Here is a 15,725-nt window from a genome sequence, read left to right as displayed (position 1 = left end):
CAACATCTGTATTGCAAACCCCTCTATGATGTGGTGGTTGTTGTTGTTTTTGGCGTATGCCTACCAACGCAACGTCATTGCAGTAGTAACCAATGCGGATATTCCGAAAAATGAAAGAGCAGCATGGACACACTAATCGGATCTGAACAATTATGATACAAAGAGTGGACATCAATAATTTTAGATCAGATTCCAATTGGATACACAAATAATCGGATTTGGACTGACAGTCTGAATGTAGCCTAAAATAATACAAAAAAACAATATATTAAATTTCAAAGAAAATGTTGACATTTACACATTCCATTTCTTAAGCAAAAAAACATACATGAGAAATGGCTACGAAAGTCAATAAATCTATACTATAATCACACTTAGTGATCAAGGCAATTTGCAACTCAAATTAAAGTTGACTAATTGACTATCTGGTTTGTATCAGCTCCTTGAGCCAGTGATCTCTGAGATCACTGCAAAGGAGCCAAATTAGGTTAAATTGTGACCATAATGAGTTTAGAATAATTACTTTAATCTTTTGTTCTGTGTGTGACTGATGGATTTATGTTGTTAAATGAAAAGGTCTCTCTCTACTTACACAGTTCATTCAACCATAACTTATAAAGACGCTCTAAATAAGAAAGTTGACCTGCAGAGACCCCCTCCACCTGCAGTGATGATGCAGATATCACAATACAGATATCAGCTCTTCTCCTAAATGACGAAATATCAGTCAAGCAAGCATGTGTCATGTCTTGTATGTATTTGAAAGTTAGTGGTTTCTGGGATGAGGAGTTTTATCTCAGGTTCTTAAATCCAGAAAACCTGTTATACAACCATAATAGTTCAGACTAAAATGAAGTCTGCAGCTGTAGAATTTAGAAATGTCTATCTTCTTAGAGAAAATATAAATCATACTGAAACTTTCCAAAACATTGTTCTTAACTTTTCAATGGCAGACTGTAATGTTAATTAATGTAAATGATAGAAGGCAAGTCAAGCATGGAGTGTGTGTATGTGCCAGTGTAGTGATTCAGAAAGTGATGAGACATGCTGTGAGCCAACATAAACACACAGTAGAATCACGTGCAGTTGCCAGGGATAAAATACAAGTCTGACATGAAAAAAACTCTAGATAGAGAAAGCGAGAAAGGCAGTTCAGTAGTTAGGAGAGAAAGAAGGATGGGAGAAGGAAGAGAAGTAAGGTGGTTGAGCTGGGTTAATTACTATGCTGAAAGATAAATTACCCAGTAAGCTGCTCCCAGCTGTACTCCTTAACCTCTACAAGGCGTGTATTTGGGTGTTCTCTTTTCAAGCAAGAGTGTGTACAACAAATCATTCAATACCTTGGTCAGATCTCTTTTTGTGCTCAGTAAGACAATCAATGTTAAGCTATTGCAGAATTACTTTATTTGCAAACATTTGTCACTAATGATTAATATTCCACAACTGAAAGTGTCCAGTAATAGGAACAATCAAGTATGCGTTTTTCTTTTGACCACTGATGGCTTGGGATGCATTAACACTTTTAGTGCAGACCCGAGTCCATGTGAAGTCAGAGTCCTGTTTGTTTTATTGTGTAAACACCAGCAAATGCCACCTTAGTTCACAGTGCAGACAGACACAAGCAGAGTTCTATGCTTGTTCTGTACAAGACAAAATCATAAGTAAAATGGTAAAGGCTGACTTGTTAGCCAACTACTGATAAACAGTTAAAAATAAAAAATAAATAATGCTGTGAGAAGTAAGACCTGAGTGGGCAGCGGAAGGTAGGTGGAATCAAACTTGGGTTTGGACCAAGCAATTGAAACAAGAATGAAAACTATTTTAAAACATCATTTTGAACATATTAGTCAAAAATGTATTTTATATCTTTTGCAGTAAAGTCTTTGAGGCCGGGGTCCCTTTAACATGCTCTACCTGTGCAGAAGGCTGTCTGGTTCAAGCGCAACATACAAATGGATGAAACTAAATGGCATTCAGCACAAAGCAGGGTGAGTTTCTGATAATGCAAACGTTTACATCAATGACGTCTATCTATCCGTCCTTTGTACTCAAGGCCATCCGGTCTCTCTTTTCTATCACATGTGAAGTTATTGTGACAAAAAAAGATGTGACAAATGAGTAAAAAGACAGAGGACACATCAAGGAAAGCGGAAAAAGTGTAAAAGCAGTTGTCTGGCTTAAAAGCTTTCATCTCTCTGGATGTGGATCAAAGCTGACTACTGCTTTAGGATTCCACTCTTTAGGCGGATTAGCAACCGACAATTTGCGTCTCTCTGAATGTGGACAGGATAGTGAGCATGGTGGTCTGGACACCACCTTACACTGCACCTTAAACCACCATTATGTGTGTGCGCATAAGAAGATTCTACAATGAATTCTACGCTTGTCAGATAAATGAATAAAAGCATTGAAGATGAAAAGCACAGAGGCCTTTGCTCAACTTTTGTGTGTGAGCTCGGATGGCTACACGTGCAAAGCTCGTCTGGTCTAGCAACCGAATTGTGCACAAATGAGGTTGCCTGTTTAGATTTCAGTGTGTTTATGTTTGCAAGTTTGTTTAAACCTCTCTAAGGTCACTATTTGCGTGTGGATGTGTGTTTTCGGCTGAGAGGTTTGGCACAAACTCCCTGTCTGCTGTCTGGAGGTGTATGGATATGTGTGTGTGTATTGATGCTATTTCTGCAGTCTGACTAACATCAGTGGGTTCTGGCACTAACACACTATTCTTTCCTGGTGCCCCATCGCAAACCAGAACTGTCACTTTTGTGTATGCGTGTGTGTAAATGACAGAAAAAGCAAGACTGAATGATGAGTTTCTCTGTTTTATAATGTTGGACAAGCAGTATTACCTAAATATGTTTGTGTGTATGTGTGTGTTTGTGTTGAGCCAGGTGGCTCTAGAGGGAGAGAGCTGTTTCTATTTCAGACCTCAACCTAAGGCCTATTATGGAAATAAGAGGACGAAAGAGAGCAAGAGACAAAGACAGAGTGAAAGACAGAAAGAAAAAAAATAGCAGTAACAAACAAAGCTGTCTCAAACATATGCACAAACATTCACAGTAACACAATCAAACCCATCAAGATGGACTCATCCTCAGCTGTATTGTCCGGGAGATGAAAATGTTACACAGGAACTATCGCATAATCAGAGCAACATGCTACCTTTTGAATTTACATCATAATTTACAAGTAAGTTTATCTTTTATATTTATTTACTGACCAATACAACAAACACAACTATATGGTAGTTATTGACAAATCTATGCTAATCTAAGCGAATGGCATAGTGCTATGCAGTGTTGGGTAAGTTACTCAAAAAAATGACTACATTAAAACTGTAACTTGACTACATCTCTCCTATCATTAGACCAATAGGCCACTCTTGGGCCGCTCTTGGACCGCTCTCGTCTTGGGCGCGGGTATCCTCCTTGACAATGAGTTTTGTTGTAGAATGCTTTCTGTTTAAGTGCTTCAACAAATTGCTGGTCGAGTTAATAGCGGTAGAAAGTTCATTAGAAATTGCGCACAGTTTGCATTTAACAGTAATATTTTTGTTTTTACGCACAATGAAATAAAAATGTTTGTATTTCCACTTGAAGAAACAACCACCACACTCCTATCTCCGGCAATAAATTAATTAACGTGATTTCTTTTAGAAATGCATTTTACCCAATATTTTTTTCTTGTAATGCAGGTAACGTAATTTTAGTGACATCAGTAACTGTAATCAAATTACATAAATTTAAAATGTAATGCGTTACATTACTGTGTTATCAGGAAAAGTAATTAGAATACAGTTATGCTATGCATCAAAACTAGATCGCTCCCAATATAATTAACGCTATCTATTCTGCCCAATCATAAAAAGTAAAAAACAGAGAATTAAATGTTCTGACATGAAAACCAGCACCAATTAAATGGAAAATGTGGAGTCTTTGCATGCAAATGGGACAAACACTTATTCGCCTCTTTAAATAAAAAAAATTTAAAAAATCAGTTTAACGAGAGAAAAAATTGTCTAATCAAATACGTTAATCTTCATAAAATGTCCCAATGCAACAATTTATTACATAATTACATTACTCCACATTAAATCAACTCTTTAATTTTAAAGATTTAAAGTTCACCAACAGTGCCCCCAAAAAATGAGAATATATGTCTGGCTCTCTGAACTCACCCACTTTGACTCATCTGTGCATTGAAACGGGAACCTGACCTCAAGCCTAAGCTTATGGTAAGAATTGTGGTAAATCAGCCAGACAAACTCTTTCATCTCTTCAGTATTTAATGATCTGCTTCCGGGAAATAGGTACTTTTCTCATATTTTATTACCAGTAACCATCTAGCTGTCCCAGTACATTAACAGCTGTGTCTTTCTCAGAAGATATATTTTAGCAGCACCCTACCTCAACAGTAACAAGATGTGATCTGAGGTCACAAAGGGAACACTGGACAGACAGAAACCTTGGATAACATCTTTCTCCTGACATTATACCTCACCTGTGGCTAGATTTAGCATCACCTTCTGGAAACCTGAGGGGTTAGCAGGTAACACAGGCTCCATTCACGTGAGCAGATCACCAAGACATGAACTCAATGGTCTGTTTATCACCATGGAATACTGTGTTAGATGATAATGGGGGTGTTAGGACTCTGCAGACAGAGAAATGAGCTGATAAGTGAAGTATAAGGTGTCCCAGTGGAGCTATAAACCAAGAATAAATCCTAAGATGTCGATGGATGCGTCATATTTCAGAGTTGCACCAAGTAGAGAGTAAAGTCCTACGACACTCTGAAAGGCGAGAGGTGAAAGGAAGCTGAACGGCCCAGAGGAAACACCTACACTCCTAACTAAACCCAGATGTGTGAGTCAACCTAAAAAAAAGCAACAGTGTCAGCTTTCTAGTTTTTGGATAAAGTGTATTGAGAAAATTGATTTACATAGATTTCCCATCACACCAGCAAAAATATCAAAACAACAATGTAAATCAATAGGTTTTAAGATGAGCTCTTTGATGGTTAAATGAATTTAGCTTTCAATTGTAGTTTTTTGTTGTTGTTGTCTATACAGGGCCTGATTTCCTCATGTAAAGTGATGATATGTTGAAGGGAACTGAACTAAAATGTTCTCTGTCAACCCTCTTCCACACAATCAGGTTCAGAATAAACTCTTTTCTCTTCTGTTTCTACAGGGAATATGATAGGAGAAAAGCAACAATGAACAGACTGGGTGACCTTACTTTTTTTTTGTCTCACAGACACTTCTCCCCACATTCCCTAAGCGACACAAGTCAAAAGCCAAGACAAGCTGATAAAAATGGTCTGGTCTCATCCTGGCTACAAGCTAAATAATGGAACATTGTTTTGCTTCCCACTGCTTTAAAATATGAAGTAACAGCAAATAGCTGTTTGCTCTCAACATTGGCCTTAAGGAGCCACCATATTGTCAATATACTGTCAAGGCAGCTAAATATTGACAAAAACATTATTTAAGGAATAAAAAAGTATTTGAGAAATCATGTTCAGTCTTCTGATATACTGTGTAAACTCAGCATAGAATAATTAATGAATGTGCTGTGATTATTTTGGATTTCTATATGTGGGTGTTGTGTGCAATATTGCAATTTGCTGGTTTAAGGTTGGATGTTTTTTTTTCCTGTGTTCTGGCCGTATTGCTGAAATATAACAGGGGTATTATCATCACTAGAACATTAGGAACCGAAAAATCTGTTTTGAGAGTAAAATATGACCCCTTTTCTCCTTTCCAATAGATGGTTGCAGTATAGCTATAATGTAATTCAGCTACCCCGTCCAACAGTACCTCAGCCACTTAGGATTCCAACTGTTTCTGTTCAAGCAAGCCTGGGGGATCAAGCAAGAAATTTCTTAAAACAAACTATGACATTACATGCTAATATGCAGACATCTATAGAGACATATGTTTAATATACACAAATATTGAATTTGAGTAGGCAATGAGCTTTTAAATTTTGAACAGCTTAATGGGTAATGCATGGGACAACTATGATATAGGAAGAATATCCGTGAAAAACAGCCTTCCTCTCTCTTGAGGCAGTGTATATGCTGTAAATGAATGTGGGGGGGGGGGGGGTACCAAGGGCACTTGGGGAAGCCAGCCCAGGAGAGGCTGTTATTCACGATGATGAATAAGATATTACTCAAAGTGATTTCTTTTCACGTGACCACCAGAGTACTCTGAAGGAAAGGGTAATTGAATTTCCAGCCTGGGTTTTTTAAGCTTCTTAGCAATATCTGGAGCAGTTCCACTGCGTTCCAATGCGTTCCACTGCCAGGATACTAGGATTACAGGCCTTCACAGTGCCTCTAGCCAGACATTCCTAAAGGGAAGACCTAAGAGAACAGAGGCCTCGTTCTCCAGACCCAGCGGTGCACACAATCCAACAAAGAACTGAGCCTACTTCCTAAACAAGACATTACAAGCATGTTCAAACTTACTGTATGAAACGAATCAGACTAGGGGTCACTCCAGACATGGAAAGGTGCAGCTTTTTCCTATGCACAAGGTAAGCTGAGAATGGCAACACAGTCCATGGATAAAATGTCCCCAAGTGGTTGAGCATTTAGCATCTAATGATATATACTGGAGACAGGGTCGTACCCCTGAAAGTTAAGAAACCACAGTAGAATATGATCACTGTTAAAAACCTTCTGGTTAATTAAAGCAAATATACAGTACTGAAAAAAATGCTATGTAATAAAGACCCAAATGGGTTGACAGTCTGTGATTGGCAAGTCATTTGAACCCGTTCTGGCAAAGCTCCCAGCAATTTTTTTATCTGTGACTTATCTAATAGGCATGAAGCCAAGTGGGCTTCTCTTATATCAGAACCACTAGAGAGGTTGTGGTTTCAAGAATCTTGAACTTGTCTTCTCAAATTAATGCTGCAATGCCATTCTTCATTGCTGATATAACAGTGATTCTAAGGGATTCACTGGGGATTGATAGAGGTTTACACTGGCAAATAAGAGAAGTCTCATTAAGAGACATTATGCTTCCATTATGACTGCAAAAGAAGGCAAGATGTGCTTGTGTCCTGAATACAGGTGGTTGGAACTTAGACTCCCAGAAGACAAACAAGCAAAAAGAGAAACTGAGAGGAAATGTCCAGTCCAAGCATATCCAGTTCAAATCTAAAATTAATCTGTATCTGACGTTCAGACTTCAGTGGTCATGTAGCAATATGATAACCTCATCCATATCTGAATGCGTTTTTCACATTTTTTATAGACCTGAATCTTTAGTAGATTAAGTTAAAGACAGGGTCACTGTAATGAAGAGAAGTATGGTTTAGCTCAAATATAAACTTAATAAAGACTTAAACCAAACTCCTCAAAAGATTAATCTGCATAACGGCCAAATCTTTATCGACGTTTCTGTAAGATAATTCATGGGTTTAAGGTTCTGGACTGTGTCTGGTGGCTTCAGCTTGAGAGAAACAAGCAAACAATGTATTTTAATGTACTGGGCATATTAAAAAGTTCCCAAAGAACTCTCAAACACAAAGTTTCCAAAGACATCTCCAGAGACCATGGTTATGACTGTGGTAACAAACCCTAAAACAGGACTTATACTAGTTCACACACATCCTAATATTGGCATCTAAAGCGTCCTCCAACTATACAGACAGTATAGTCTTAGGCAGTATATTATATATACAGTATATATATAAAATGTTTAATTAATAAAGAGTGAATCATTTTTTTTTTTTTTTTAATGGTTTGAATGAATGATTCAATAACTTACTCATAAAGACTTCACTTGTTTCATTACTGGATGAATCAGCATTTTTGAACGAATGTCTTGAATCAATGATTCAATGACAAATACATTTTTGTTAACAGTCACTTTTCACCAATTGGTGGCGTAACGATGTAACCAATTACAATCGTTATTTGAGGCGTAAAAAGGTGATTTGCTATATTTTGATCACTACCATAGACATCAGTGTTTTTATCAGAACTATAAACTTTTATCCCAGTACTTCTGTGATAATCTGAATTAATGTAAGACAGAAATAACAATAATGTGTAGTTGAAAAGACTGTGAAGTTGTTTCACACCTATACTGGATCAAAAGATCCAGATCTGAATGTTCAGTTCCAGTACAATTTTGTCAAAGGTTTAATAGACACAGGTGAATAGTTGTCATTTATGTAACGCGGTCCTACTAGCGTGTAGCACTCCTCTAACTAATTCTAGGTCACTGCATAAAACACTTGTGGAACCACGTTAACCACTGGGGATTCCTTTGGACCAGAATCAGAAGATAAGGATCGTCCCACAGGAGCAAAGGTAAGTAATAAGTATAATAGTATAATCTAGTAATAGTCTGTAATCAATTAATCACACAGAATAAATTAGAATAAAGAATAAAGTCAATCAATATGGAAAAGAATGTAGTATATTGTTTTGATTGATTATTTTTAGTCTTCAATCCTTCTCTTTTAAGTTGCAATGAAATAACAAGTGAATTGAATAATAAAACCCAAAATAACAAAAGGGTATACAAATTTAAAACCCAAATCAAGGTTCAGATTCAGAATAAAAATAAACAAAACAGTAAAATAATAATAAATTTCACACACAATTTCAAAATCAGTGTCTCAGTTTTGAAATCAGTTCCTCAAAGACATTCAGATTTTAAATACTTTTAAAATCTGTTTCACAATGAGCTCTTCTCTGTTTCCAGGTACGAGAGGATGGAATGGCTCGCCAGTCCCGACCAGAATGCGAATATTCAGCAAGGACAGGATTCAGGAACACAATTCTCACAAAGAAAAAAAAACCCAGCCTTGTAACAACAAAGCCAAAATGAAACATTAATGTCATTGTCCAAATAAATCATTTCAAATTAAATTAAACTCTCTGTATAAATCATTTGAACATACATGAGAACATACATGCTAATTCACCATGTGCTCAATCCAACACTAGGGCCTATGCACAGTGTTAGCAAACTAGCACCGCATGGCGCGCATTTCACGTTAAGAAATTCCTTCCGTCTAACACGTAAAACATCTTATAAACCTTTAAACACGACTATATACAATCATATATCATATTGACACACTTTTAAAACATTTTTGAAAACTTTTACATCACTTTTTACCCGTTAAAATTCCTTTTTCACATTACAATTCACAGTACTCACAATCAAAATACTAAAACTAAATACACTTTTTATAACGAAGTTTGTACTCACCAAGGAGAAGTATAAATCAGAAAACAAAAATAAAGTTGTTTCTCCCCGGAAAAGATGTATATTATATCTTATTGCGTCAGTCTCATCATGTCCGGTTCAAACGTCGTCACATAATACTATTCTCAAACAGTCGAGTTTCTAAAAGTTATATAATCACAGATATAAATTCAATTTGTTAATAATCTATCGCTGGATTATTAAACAAAGGATTTTAATCACAATTTGTGCAACTGCGTCTTCTCTCGTTCAAGTTCACTCTCGTTCTGCCTGCTTGTCCGCTAACTTTCGGCAAGGGGCGGGACTAACCCTTCACCTCACCAATGAGCAATCGGCTCAAGAGCATTTCTAAATTTAATTTATAAAGCAATTTTACTGCATTTTTCTTCTTTCTTTTTTATATATTTATATATTTTATGACAATAATAGTTATATAAAATTGCAAATAAATGCTAGTGACCTAGGTTAATGACCTGGGTTACACTTAGAATTAAGAATTAATCGTGTGGCTGTTTGAAATCGAGATCTTTTAATGCTTGTGAAAGTGACAAAAAAAAAATCTTTAGCAATAGTGCATGTTAAGTTGACTCAGTGGGGCTTTCTGATGAAGAGATGTTTGGCCAGTATCATGGAGACAGAGACACGTCTCTTCATGATTTGTTGGTGTTGTAGGGAGGTCTGTTTTATATTAGCCACCTCTCTTGAGGCTTCTGGTTATTCAACACACTTACCCCTAATCAGATCCATACTTACTCCGGTAGGGGAGCCAGTTAACATATGAGCCCTATATAGTAATCAACAGCCTGTCAGGCTTATGGGAGGAAAGGAGACTGCATGTGAACAGAGGAAGTCCCTCTTGGATTTTTGGACAGTGCAGCACAACTGTGGAAACTCATGGTTTGTCTTTTATGGGTTACTGAGAACAGTGAATCAAACTGTCTCTCAGTGGCAAGACAGTTCGACAGAACCAACAGACTGTAATATGCTATAGTTAGGAGCAAATAGCCTTTCTGATTTTTTTCTTGTATATAACCTCTTCTTATGTTTGTCAAGTAAACAAGCAACTCAGTTTTCAGTTTTCCTGCATAATATACCTTAAGACTTTGCAGCATCAAGTCCAGATAATGGAAATGAGGAGAGTTAAATTGGAGTCTAGCTTGGTTTGGAGCAAACTGGTTCCTACCAAGATAGGTCTAGGGCCTTGCCTTACAGTTCAGAACAACTGTCTCCCTTTTGTCTGCCAAGCACTTCCTGTCATGCTAATGCGTCATGGACAGAACATTGATCAGAAACAGATGCAACAATAATAGGCATCCCTTCTTAGCCACAGTCTCATGCTGGTGTTGTGTCAAGCATCCATTCTTCCATCTGCTCTTGAGGGTCAAGCATCAGGGGTGTGTTTTAGTGCTTGTCATGGAAAGATGCATAAGGTCAGAGTTTTAATTAAGTCCACTGGCAAAGTCCAAACAACTGCTCATCGGGAGACTTGAGTAAAGTGGACTTTGTTATGTAGAAAGATGATAAAACATAGATTTAAGGTCTTTCACACCCATCAAAATTTTCCCAACTACTGTGGGATTCGCTCCCATGTTGCTCAAGCAGATGTGAGAGCAGGAGTTCTAAGTCATGCTCATCTCTTTGATGTGCAGTGTTCTCCTACACTTCCAACCATAAACACTAGTGTCTAAGTAAAGAGACAGAGAGGGCGTAAAAGAAAATTGTGGTTTCTACAAATTTTTTGAAGGTTGTGTTTCCCTAATGCTGAAGTCTTATGATTTTGCTCTCCTTTTCTCCTCCCATAATTGTATTTTATAATGCACTAGGTACTGTAGAGTTGTTTCAGGACAAAGATCTACAGTATGGTTTTACTACAGTAGGTCAGCTAAGCTAAACAACAAGCAAAAAATTTAATAATTGTCGACTTTCATGCACCAAGAGTAAAAGGCACATTTCATGCAGAGGTGACCAACAAGTTACAAGTGCATGTGAAAACACTTTTGCATGCACTTAATCACCACTATCTCCTCCAACTTTTCTAGAGTTAAAACTTCCAATATAACTTATAACATTAAATTAAAACAGGAGTACAGAGGGGTTCTATGATAGGATATGCTATGTATGAGGATAGCTGAATCTAGTCCAAAGTTATTATACATGTTGGCTACCTCACAAGCTTATTAATCAGGTCTGCACCACCTCAGAACACGTGTTGAGGCCTTACATCTGCCCTCTAACAAACCACTGGCAGGGGCTGACATTCACATTTGGAGTAGAAACTCTGCAACTTTCATTATCCATCACCTTAGATCATGGGGAAGCTCCAGGAGGCTTATTAATCACAATATTGACACATTTCTTCATGCATTTCGGTAAAGGTCTGGCTTTTCTGCTCAATGAGAATCTAGGTTCTCTTAAAAAACAAATGCTTGCTATTGATCTTTGTCCAAAACAAATACAATTCAATTATTACTCCCAGCTGACTTGACAATAAGTGCAGAATAGCATAAAATAGGATAGTACTTCTCCAGGGAGTGATGCAAGTTAGTTTCCACTTGCCAAAGCGAATAAAAAAAAAAAACACAAATGGAGATTCTTCAAGCAGCATGATGCCATCCCGCTTGTCAACATCCAGTCCTTTTTGAAAATGTTCTGCTTTAACTGAGCTTTGCTTGGTTGGATAGAAATCCTTAGGAGGCAATACGCAAGAAAGGAAAAACCAAACACTCGTGCCTCTTCCTCAAAAGCTAAACAAACCCCACAGACCGAACACAGTAGGGTTCACTTCAATGTCAGTCTTCCCTCAGTGCTTCAAACAAAATATTAACAAAAAAACTCTTAAAAACAAAGCAAAAACGAAAAGGTTTAAAACATGAGGTTAACTCTGAAAATACACAATGTGTGGTGAGTACAGAAAAGCCTGGTGAGAAGCCTGGAAAAAGTTGAATGGTACATATGAAGCAGGAACAAAAAAAGATCCTATTCTGAGCCAAAGGAGCAGTTAAAAAATGCACAATGACTGAAAGGAAAACATTGAACAGGTGGCATACTAAAACTCTAGCCCAGGGAATCTCAAAAGCTACTCTTCAATCTACTGTTCAACAAATAAACAGACCAGTAAACAAAGAAACCTGTTTATGTTGGACAACTCTTCTTTGTCTGCAGCCGTTAGTCTCAACAATAACTATATCTTCCTGTATGTAACACAATATCAGGATCACTATCAGTGCAGTTAGTCCAGTTGCATTATTATGCGTTATTCTAACTCAGTAGTTAAAATGTGTTCAAAGGTGAGGTAAACCATTTGTGCTCTGATGATTTACATAGTAACGCATGCTGTTATACTTTCCTGTATTATGTATTTATTTATGGTTTCACAGGCATCTATGACATTGATTTACAAAAACAAAACTGTGAAATGTTTTAAAAAGTTATTCTTTCTATATTGAAGAATATCCTAGATAGAATGTGCTACATTTTTACTCTGCATATAAATGTACATTAAGATGATGGGATCTATCTAGGTTTCTGACCTTTGTAGCTTAATTCCTTGTTTTTCCTAATTTTTCGTAAGAGTGTGTTTTCTAATTAGGCCTATACTTCAGACTAAAGAAGCTCTTGACTACCTGCTTTTCCTCTCTACACTTACAGCAAGGCTGAAGGAGACAGTCTCAAGTCTTTGACAGTGAATGACCCCCAGCTGAGAGGAGAACAGGGCATAGGGGTTTTTCACAGAATTCCACCTTAGACACACACAATGCACTGTAACTATGTGAATGGAGTGTCCTTCAGACTTACAAACTTTAGACCATTTCTAGGATTTTTTTTTTCATTGTGTTGACTGAAGAATGATAAATTGGGGGCTAATGAAGTTCATTTTGATAACAAAAACAATGGTGTTACAAAAACATTAATAAAATCTTACATTTCATCTTTAACTTATGAACCTGTCAACAGAAACATTTCTTAACTAAGAACATACTTTCCAGGCTAGCATCACTAACTCCCTTATAGTGCTGAAGATACTTATAGTTTTACAAGACTAGCTCTCATCTGAGTGTAGAATAAAATCTATTTTGAGTTCATTCAAAAATATTATACAAGGGCTTACTGCGATATTAATTATTTATATTCAGTTTTTTTCCTAAATGTCTCCTATCTGGCACATCACCCGGTCCACATGGATCTGCAGACAGTAAAAGATGATCACAATGCAATGTTTAGAGCTTTCTCTCTAACAATTATACTACCCCCTATTGGACAGTTTAAGCACAACAGTAAAAGGTAAACATACCTGATGTTTCCACAGCAGATCATTTAAGTAATGCAGGACATAACCCTGAAATGAAAACATCTGCAAACAAATAATGTCAGACATTCCCCCAAAACTAGACTTTTCATCCTATAATTTTTAAGTCTTAAGTGTGTTATTGGTACAAATAAAAGAATGTCTGGGAGAATGTCTGAAATTATTTGTTTGCAGATGTTACATTTTAATACTTTGTTATCTATTTATCTAGTGCTGCCCAAATGTCTAAACACTTTTCAGGGCCACATATTACTGAAAGCTACCCAGCTCGTCAACTGGTGGATTATAATGACCAAATAGTCATGTGAATAATTTAACAGGGGAAGACTGCCTGAAGACTGATAGTAATAGTGAGTGGAGGACAGTGATGTCATCTTTATGGCTGGTGCTCATTTCTTCTGAAAGACACATTTGCCATAGGAGGTGTCACAATCGCAACTCAAAAACCTACTGTATTTATAATTTCAAAGTCTGAGTTAAAGTAGATTCATGGTGCAAAAGAAAAAGTAACAGGGAAGAAATACTGACAATATGCTTTACCTTTTTTCTGTATCAGGCTTTAATTATAATAAATGAAATACAGTATCACTTAAGGCCACGTGTATAGTTTCAGGATTGACAACGGCATTTAAATGCAGGAGTGAGTCCCCTACATTGTGTCTACGGTGCACAACTCATTCCTGGAACTGCAATGATTCACACTGTGGTAACTATACCAACACTTGCGTTTGGTATCCACTATTCTGACCATTTTACAACAACAAAATACTTATGTTCAGCAAATTTAACTAAAGCAAATTTGCAAATTTAGTGATGGTGAGTCAATTCCTTGATTCCAGCACAGGAATCAACTCTCCAGAGCTCTCACTTGTTGACTGATTCTCTAATCCCTATATAGTGTTTGGCAGTTGAGTGCACTATATCAGCAAAGAGTGAACAGGTTAAAGCGAGGAATTCGTACACATATTACAAAGTGCATCAGAGAGCTGTCGCAGAAACAACTTTGTCACATACATGTATTTGTCACATACATGTAGCTTACTTCAGAAACAGTTAACAATTCTGTGACTTAAGTTAGTAATATGTTCCAGCTTTAGTTTAACTGATGTTATGTTAAATGCAATAGGCCTAAATATAAATTTGGTTTTCCATGGTTTCCTATTTGTGTTCTGAAATGAACCATAAATCATTAAAAACTCACATCAAGAATAATCAATAAGTGTACATTAATGTGTAAATTAATATCTTTAACTCTCCTGTCCAAGCATCTTTTTTAAGACAATGACCATGTGCGTTTAGGGCCATCACCCAACCATTTTAATGAGATGAAATAATTAAAGAATACCTTCTTTCTCATTTATTTTACTTTCTTGTGACTTTTACCTCTGTAAAATTAGTTATCAGCAACAGCTAGGTAACGATGTTGATAGCTCATCAAGTCAAGGTAACGTCATCGCTAAATTGGACTAATTTGGACAGTCACACTAAAAGCGTGTTGTTTTAGTAAGGGGATTTTAAGGCTTAATGTCTGGGAAATAATTAAGTGTGTAATAACGATTGCAATCTTGTATTATTGCTGACCCTGTTTTGATGTAAAGTAAATGGAATCGACCTGGAATTGGTCTACTTGGAAAGGCTGCTTCACAGAGCGTGTTCTTGCAGTGTTGCCATGTCCATTTATTATAAGCATTGTTGGGCTTGTTGTTACAGCTTAACTCAAAAAGCTATCAAGTTTACAGAGTTAAGTACTTTTGTGGAAGAACTAGATTGGATTGGATATGGCAGTTTGTGACATCAGATATGTGAAATATATTAAGCATTGTTTGAGGTTAAATGGGATATTCATGAACATATGTCTGAAAAATAATTGGCAGACAGAAATTCAGATTACTATGCCTGTACACATTTATCACTAATTTCTTTGGTGTTGTCTTGGAGACTGCTGCATCATTTTATTGTTCACACCTCTATTTATGAGATATCAATTTCAAATTTACCCACCCTTTAATGTCACATTAAAAACAGAAACTGTAGTTGGTCATATTTCGTCATAATCAGTTGGTCATTATCAATATTTCATAGCATTGACTAAAAGTGAGATCAAAGACACAAAATGCATTCAGAGTTGAACAGAAAACATACACCGCAACTCAATCAAACAAAGTAGAAATGACAAAG

At 36.7% G+C, this 15,725-nt stretch overlaps 1 long non-coding RNA gene across 1 annotated transcript; it reads left to right on the top strand.

Annotated features, from left to right (window-relative positions):
• The first annotated feature begins 514 nt into the window (after nt 1-514).
• LOC125244348 lies at nt 515-5,579 on the top strand. Its single transcript, XR_007179323.1, has 3 exons — nt 515-1,763; nt 1,876-5,156; nt 5,259-5,579. It is a non-coding gene; the product is annotated as an uncharacterized LOC125244348 (long non-coding RNA).
• Nucleotides 5,580-15,725: the final 10,146 nt, after the last annotated feature.

The sequence above is a fragment of the Megalobrama amblycephala genome, linkage group LG14, assembly GCF_018812025.1.
Source record: "Megalobrama amblycephala isolate DHTTF-2021 linkage group LG14, ASM1881202v1, whole genome shotgun sequence".
In the NCBI taxonomy this organism is placed as follows: Eukaryota; Metazoa; Chordata; class Actinopteri; order Cypriniformes; family Xenocyprididae; genus Megalobrama; species Megalobrama amblycephala.
This window is presented reverse-complemented; position numbering and strand designations above follow the sequence as displayed.